The sequence below is a fragment of the Portunus trituberculatus genome, chromosome 27 (assembly GCF_017591435.1).
Source record: "Portunus trituberculatus isolate SZX2019 chromosome 27, ASM1759143v1, whole genome shotgun sequence".
Taxonomy (NCBI): Eukaryota; Metazoa; Arthropoda; class Malacostraca; order Decapoda; family Portunidae; genus Portunus; species Portunus trituberculatus.
In genome coordinates, this window is record NC_059281.1 from 12974902 (window position 1) to 12982401 (window position 7500).

Consider the following 7500-nt stretch of genomic DNA (forward strand, 5'->3'; position numbering starts at 1 on the left):
ACATCAAGAGGTATACACACACACACACACACACACACACACACACACACACACACACACACACACACACACACACACACACACACCATGGTACACAGATTCTAAATTACATAAACACTAAACACACACATGAAAGTACACGAATCAAGAAATACACACACACAAACATCACACACAAGCACACACTCCCACAGAAGACATCCCAATAGGACAGATATGGCCAGGTAAACAAGCCTACCAATGCTGTAGCACCTGTGGGAACTGAAGGTAAGGTAACCATGGAAACGTGACAGTGCAGTGACCGTTCATTGTGGGATAAGAGGTGCACAGTCCCGCCTCGGCCCAGCACAGATCCAGATAAGAGATAAGGACAGTGTGGGGGAGTGTGCGCAGGGAGAGGATAGGTTACTGGTCTCTAAAATCCCTGAAGGATAGTATAAAAGACACTAAAGACAAAGGATATAGAAAAAAAGAATACTAGACATGCAATATGTTAAATAAATTACGCACATGCAGAAAGAGATAAGAAAAATGGATAATGAAGGAGAGAGAGAGAGAGAGAGAGAGAGAGAGAGAGAGAGAGAGAGAGAGAGAGAGAGAGAGAGAGACATCAATGAATAGGGAGGAGGAACGCATCAATGGGGAAGTCTGGTGTTAATAACAATCTCTTGGACATGGTTAGGGGGGTAGAGAGGTGTGGGGGCGCCTCTCCCTTCACACCTGCACGCACCTGAAAAAGGGAGAGGGCAGGTGACGTGACATGTGATAAATAAGATATACAAGGAACAAAAAAAAACATGAATAAAAGAAAATCAAAAAGAGAACTGAAAGGAGAAAAAGAAGGAGAAGAATTCAAATCAAGAGAGGAAAACAAAACTAAAGATGAAAAGAGAAAAGAAAAAGAAAATAAAAAGGAAGAAAAGAACAAGTAAATAAAAGTAACAGTAATAAGAAAGAGAAAAACAAAATGAAAAAACAAGAATGAAAGTAGCAAGTGAAGAGGAAAGACAAGAGACAGATAAGAGAAAGAGGAAGGAAAGAAGACATTGAGAGGAATAAAAAGAAGAAAAAACAAGTAAATAAAAGTAGCAGTAACAAGAAAGAGAAAAACAAAATGAAAAAACAAGAATTAAAGTAGCAAGAGGAGAGGATAGACAAGAGACAAATGAGGGGAAGAGGAAGGAAGGAGGAGACTGAGAGGAATAAGTAAGCAAGAGAGGAAGGGAAAACAAGGGAATGAGAGATAAAAGGTAGAGGGAGAAATGAACACACCTTTGGCTTACCTGTCAGTCACACGGGGCCACTAATTCACATTTACCTGTAATTGTTCTACCTTTATTGCTTCAGAGAGAGAGAGAGAGAGAGAGAGAGAGAGAGAGAGAGAGAGAGAGAGAGAGAGAGGATTGGACAAGAAGAGATTTGCAGACCAGAATGAGGTTGAAATTGTATACTCTCTCTCTCTCTCTCTCTCTCTCTCTCTCTTTGTGTGTGTGTGTGTGTGTGTGTGTGTGTGTGTGTGTGTGTGTGTGTGTGTGTGTGTGTGTGTGTGTGTGTGTGTGTGTGTGTGTGTGTGAGAAAACAAGAAAAGACACATAAAAAAAAAAAAGAAAACGGACACAAAAAATGACAACTAAAAATGAAAACGCGAGAAAAAAATCTTGAAAAAAAAGAAAAAAAGAGAAAAACAAAACGAAATAGGAAGAAACAAATGACGAAAAAAAAACGAAACTAAGAAAAACCCCCACACACACACACGCACACACACACACACACACACACACACACACACACACACACACACACACACGACGCATATTCTCTCCTCCTTCAAACATAAATCAGACATAATCACAACGGGAGCAAAACAGGAAATGATCGCAGCATAATTTACCTTAATTATCTCTAATCAATCCATTCCGACCCTGAGAGAGAGAGAGAGAGAGAGAGAGAGAGAGAGAGAGAGAGATTTATATTCATGGTTTCTGCCACTTAATGAATTTCAGGCACATGTCACCTCTCTCTCTCTCTCTCTCTCTCTCTCTCTCTCTCTCTCTCTCTCTCTCTCTCAGTTACTACACACGAACTGAACAAAAAAGCAAGCGATCACTGAATAAAACTTCTTCTTTTCTCGCCTCAAATTATAGCAAGTAAAGTAAGGTCAGTAAGGAAAGTGAATGGTGAAGTAACAAGTCCCGCATTACCGCCTTCCCGGGACGCCTGAATGGAAGGAACTCACGCGTCTTGACAACACGCAAATTGGAGCGAAATCTCTTGAAAACACTCCCTGGAAATACGTAAGAGTGAGGTCTGGCAGATTATAATTGCATGCTGAAAAAATTTGCTCTCTTGCTACACCCAGATGTCAAATTATGCGCTGCGCCTCGCAATGCATGTGTTGTATGCTAAACGCGCCTCCCATTACAGTAAATGAACGAGTAAATAAAAGGGAGTAATGGTGGTGCACTGAAGGTTCTTATTTTGCTTTCTGTTTCTTTTTCATGAATAGATTGATATATGAAATGATGTTACAATGAAGCTGTATGAATTTTTTTTTTTTCTTCTTCTTCTTCTTCTTCTACAAGTCATACATGCTGGGATGGGGAAAGTGAAAAGTGTATGAAGACTGATGAACTTTAAAGGCCAAACGATGAGACTGGTGAAGGAAAGCAACTCCCTTCAAAAATACATAAACAAGTAAGCAACTAATAAATAAAACTAAAACAAACACGAAAAAAATCAACTTTAACGAAACGAAAACATTAACAACATAAGTTACGATAAACCTTATGATAAACATGGCAAACACTTCATAACTCTTGACTGCCAAAGACTCTATGATATCAAAAAGATTCCAACACCATCCACGGAGTCTCCTTACGATTATATTTCTATTTATCTTCTTCAGGGACCAGCAGCATCTCAGTCGGCTTTTTCATATTTTTTTTTTATTTTCTCCCCTTGGCCGGTTTTCCCTCTTATATATATATATATATATATATATATATATATATATATATATATATATATATAAAATCGCTATTTAATTCGAAAAAAAAAATTTACTCAACAAATATACGATAAAAACCACAAATATATTCGTTCCTACTCAATCACAAACCACCATCAGTAATATCCCTCGAAATTAAGCTCTAAACCAACCGATCCAGAAATCCTTATAACTTTACCAGACCTCTCCCAAGAAATACCTCCACGATAGGAAAACAACCACATGAGTAAAGAAAACAACAACAAGATAACAAGTACTGCACCTTGGTACTTCCAGAAGAGATAGAAGACAGCGCCAGGCAGAACACCGCGCCTCTGCCTCCCCAGTGACTCGAAGCTGCCTTGTTATGCTGCTTCGTACCCGTGAAATGGCGGTCTTGGGGAGCCAAAACAACACGTGAGGCCCAGAGTCTAAATAAGAGTGTTTTTGTCGCTTAGTATACGGTGTCCTGTTGTCGTGAGAGAAAACGGAAATAGGGTACTTTACTAAATTTGAAATGTAAGTAATCCTTTGTATACTGGGACGCATTTTTACTCTGAGTTTGGGTATGATTAGACAGCTTTATTGACATTAGGAATGGTTTATGAAGATCAGAAGAGTAATGGCCAGAGTCTTCACTATTTCAATCACCACATGAGTTTCTGAAGCTGTATAAAACCACCAAATAATCAGCAGAATGAATATGAAAATGCGTCCCGATACTAAAAAGGTTGATAACACGAATGAATAAAAACATAAGAACATAAGACAAGAGGAAGCAGCAAGAGGCTGTCAGGCTTACACATGGCAGTCCCTGTATGAGTAAAGCTACTTAATCCCATCTACCATCCCCATTCATAAATTTGTCAGTCTTTTAAAACTCCCTATTGACTCAGCACTAACATGATTACTGAGATATGATTATTGGTTCTTACGTTACAAACAAATTTTTTACTCTCTTTCTCTCATACGTTTTACCTTTCTTTTCTTTTTTTCATTTTCCATATTTCAGCTTTATTTCTCCTTAAATTTTCATCCAATTCTTCATTCCTTCCATTCCCTGTCACTCTTCCCTTTATTCCTCCTCCTCCTGTCTCCTCCCTGTCTTCCCCTCCCTTCAGCTCCCACGCTCATCACAAGTCACCGTTCCTCGGGTCATCCCCAAAGGTACTTCACAAACTTAACACCATATTCTGAAACACTTTAGCCCCGCACCTGACCTACATCCCGAAAGACTCTATTAGTTAAAGTGACGCAGGGTTTAAGGGTGTGTTTTTTACGTTTCCGCAGACAAATTAACAACATCTATACACTATTAACAGGAGAGCACTGTGGAGAACGTGGCTTACCGTCTCTGTAGCCTTGGAAAACAGTCGCGAGTGCGTAGAAGACAGCACTGCGTTTTAGAATATTGGTCTTGATGCTGCTCCGCCCCTGAGGCCACAGAGAAAGGGGGTGGGGCGGCTGGAGAGTCACGGGATGGGAGGTACCGGCTGGAGGGGAGTTGGGAGTGAGAAATGGCGGCTGTTGTCTCACTGTCTCGCCTCGGTGTCTTGCCCCAGGCCTCCCTTGTTCAGCAGACACCTGCCTGAAGGAGTGTTGCAGATGGGGCCTAGTTAGTGGTGCAAGTAAAAAGCCGAGAGAGAGAGAGAGAGAGAGAGAGAGAGAGAGAGAGAGAGTGTACACAAAACTTCCTCAGTCTCCCTGTCATAACGCACCCCTCTCACACCCCGCCCCTCCATCACACAGGTAACAAACACAGCACAGGTGACGCAGGTGAGAATATGTGAGTGGCCGCCTCTGCCTCACCTGTCCCGTGGTCTCTGATGCACACCTTCCTGTACGACAATAATACACCACTTTCCTCTCGCCTGCGCCAATATACGAGTGTTCTGAAGTATTTCTTGGTTTCAATACGTGCTTTTTACATTCACTGCACACAGATTTTTTTTTTTATTTCAATGTTACAAAGTTTTCTCACGTACACGAGCATTCCTGGAAGTGCACATAAATTTTGTAGGTACACACATAAGCAGGCATATATGCATGCACACACGCACACACACAGGAGAGGAGCAGGAGAAGAAAGAGGAGGAGGAAAGGGAATGGGATGGAAGTGGTGGTAGTAGTAGTAGTAGTAGTAGTAGTAGTAGTAGTAGTAGTAGTAGTAGTAGTAGTAGTAGTAGTAGTAGTAGTAGTAGTAGTAGTAGTAGTAGTAGTAGTGTGAATAGCAGCAGAAGGAAAAGAATCACAAGGTAATATATCAAGCACACACACACACACACACACACACACACACACACACACACACACACACACACACACACACACACACACACACACACAAACACGTTCTTTGACTCACAAAACACACACGCACATAACTTTAAGCATAAACACACACTTCTCAACATAAAAAAACATGATTTAGGATATTTGCACACGCATTTCAAATACATATCAATACCTGCTACTACTACTACTACTACTACTACTACTACTACTACTACCACTACTACCACTACTGCTACTACTACTATTACAAAGAATAATATGTATCACAAACCTAAAGCACATAACTAAACACAACCCCCCACACACACAAAGAGCCACGCATCTCTCTCTCTCTCTCTCTCTCTCTCTCTGGGGCCCCTCCAGGCTAGTGTGGTCAAATTTGAAGCCTTCATTCCTTGTTTTCAATATATATGGTGATGGCGCTTCAGTAGAGATGGAGATTTAGTTGTCCTTCCTCTCATTGTGGTGTCTGTGGTTGCGGGGCTGGCTAGTGGTTGGCGGGTAGGAGGAAAGGGGAGGCGAGAGAGGTGATGGGGAAGGGTGAAAGATAGGATCAAAAGAAGGGATGATAGGACGGAATGATTGAAAGGATTATGAGAATGAAATAAAAAAACGAGGAAAAGTGAATGAAATAAAGGAAAAGGGTATATTAATGAAGGATGATTGAGGAATGGAAGCAAAAGAAGGTTAACGCGCGCGCTCAAACACACACACACACACACACACACACACACACACACACACACACACACACACACACACACACACACACACAGAGACAGACAACAACAACAACAAATAAAGAGAAAGGACAAACATATACACAAAACAAACAACACTTTTAAAAATGGTCAATAGCAAAACAGGAAAATGTCAAAACAAACAGTGGAAGAAAACACGCGATAATAAAGACAAAAAAAAAAAAAAAAAACAGACACATAAATAGAGAGAGAAAGAGAGAAATATGACACGTTGCTCTCTGCTTTCACTTTTACTTTTGTTGTCCTGTTTGTTTGTCTGTTTGTCTGGTGTTTGTGTGGGTCTCGAGGGGAAGCTTAGGGCGGCTTTGAAGAGGGGAATGCTTGCCTGAGGGAACTGACGGGGATTATCGAGGCAAGAGGGCACGTGACGGGACGGGATGGGACGAGAAGGGATAGATAAGGAAGGGTTGGAAAAGAAAAGAAAATGGTGAGAGGAGAAGGTAGCGGGAAGTCAAAGGAGGATAGGAAAGAATATAACGCAAGGAAAAGGAAAGGGAAATGAAAAGAAGAGGAGGTAATGAATGTAGAAGTAGAGAACAAACAGAAGAAAAGGGAGCAAGAAAATAGGGAGAGGAGATGAAGAGGTATGGAGGAAGAGATAGGAGAGGAAAGATAATATTAAAAGGAGAGAGGCAAAGAGAAGAAAGAGAGTAAAAGGGAAGAAATGAAGCAAAACCTAAGAGTATGTCGAATCAAGATAAGATTATATAAGAGTAAATGTCCAAAAACAACACACTGTCCGTCTTATAAAGAAAATAATCTCGTTAACTGTCATGAAGGCATTGAGTTATATTCCATCCAGTTTAGGTTCACAGCGCTATTAGACCCGTCCCTCAAACACTAAAGGCTCAAGTGCCCGGCCATGCAATAGTGCTGTGGGTTATTCTCTCTCACGACTGCTTTCAATAACCGTGAAGTGATACGTTTTAAAGGTGTTTTCCTTATCATTCTAGTAACTGATTAACATTCCTACGATACTAACAGGAGAAACACGATTAAGAGCCAGGCTAACCATCTCTAAGATCTTAAAAATAATTCAGGTGAGAGAGTAAAAGGTTTTGCTTTCAATAACCGTGAAGTGACAAGATTTTAGGGAGTTTTCTTTATAAATCTAGTGACATATTAACTTTTGTACTAAACTAACAAGAGAAACACGATTGAGAGGCCGGCAAATCCTCCCTCTGGGCTTTAAATAGTCTTGGTTAGAGATTTCAATATTTTAATGGTGTTTTCTTTATTGTTACAGTGACAAATTAACATTTTTACGATACTAACAGGAGAAACATGATGAAGAACCCGGCTAATCATCTCTGTGACTTTAAAAACAATATCGATAAGTGAGTAAAGGCTTTCCTGCTTTCAATAATCGTGAAGTGACAAGATTTTAAAGGCATTTTTCTTTATGTGTTTTCTTTTTTAATACCAGTGACAGATTAAATGTTCTACTATAATAAATGG

General features: G+C 40.3%; 1 protein-coding gene and 1 long non-coding RNA gene across 3 annotated transcripts in view; one reads left to right on the forward strand and one right to left on the reverse strand.

Annotated features, from left to right (window-relative positions):
* Window positions 1–7500, forward strand: part of LOC123509397 (kin of IRRE-like protein 1) — a 48551-nt gene that overhangs the window by 17734 nt on the left and 23317 nt on the right. The window lies entirely within an intron of this gene.
* LOC123509399 lies at window positions 3176–4879 on the reverse strand. The gene is made up of 3 exons (XR_006676189.1): window positions 4796–4879; window positions 4336–4574; window positions 3176–3455 (listed from the first exon to the last, which is right to left on the reverse strand). It is a non-coding gene; the product is annotated as an uncharacterized LOC123509399 (long non-coding RNA).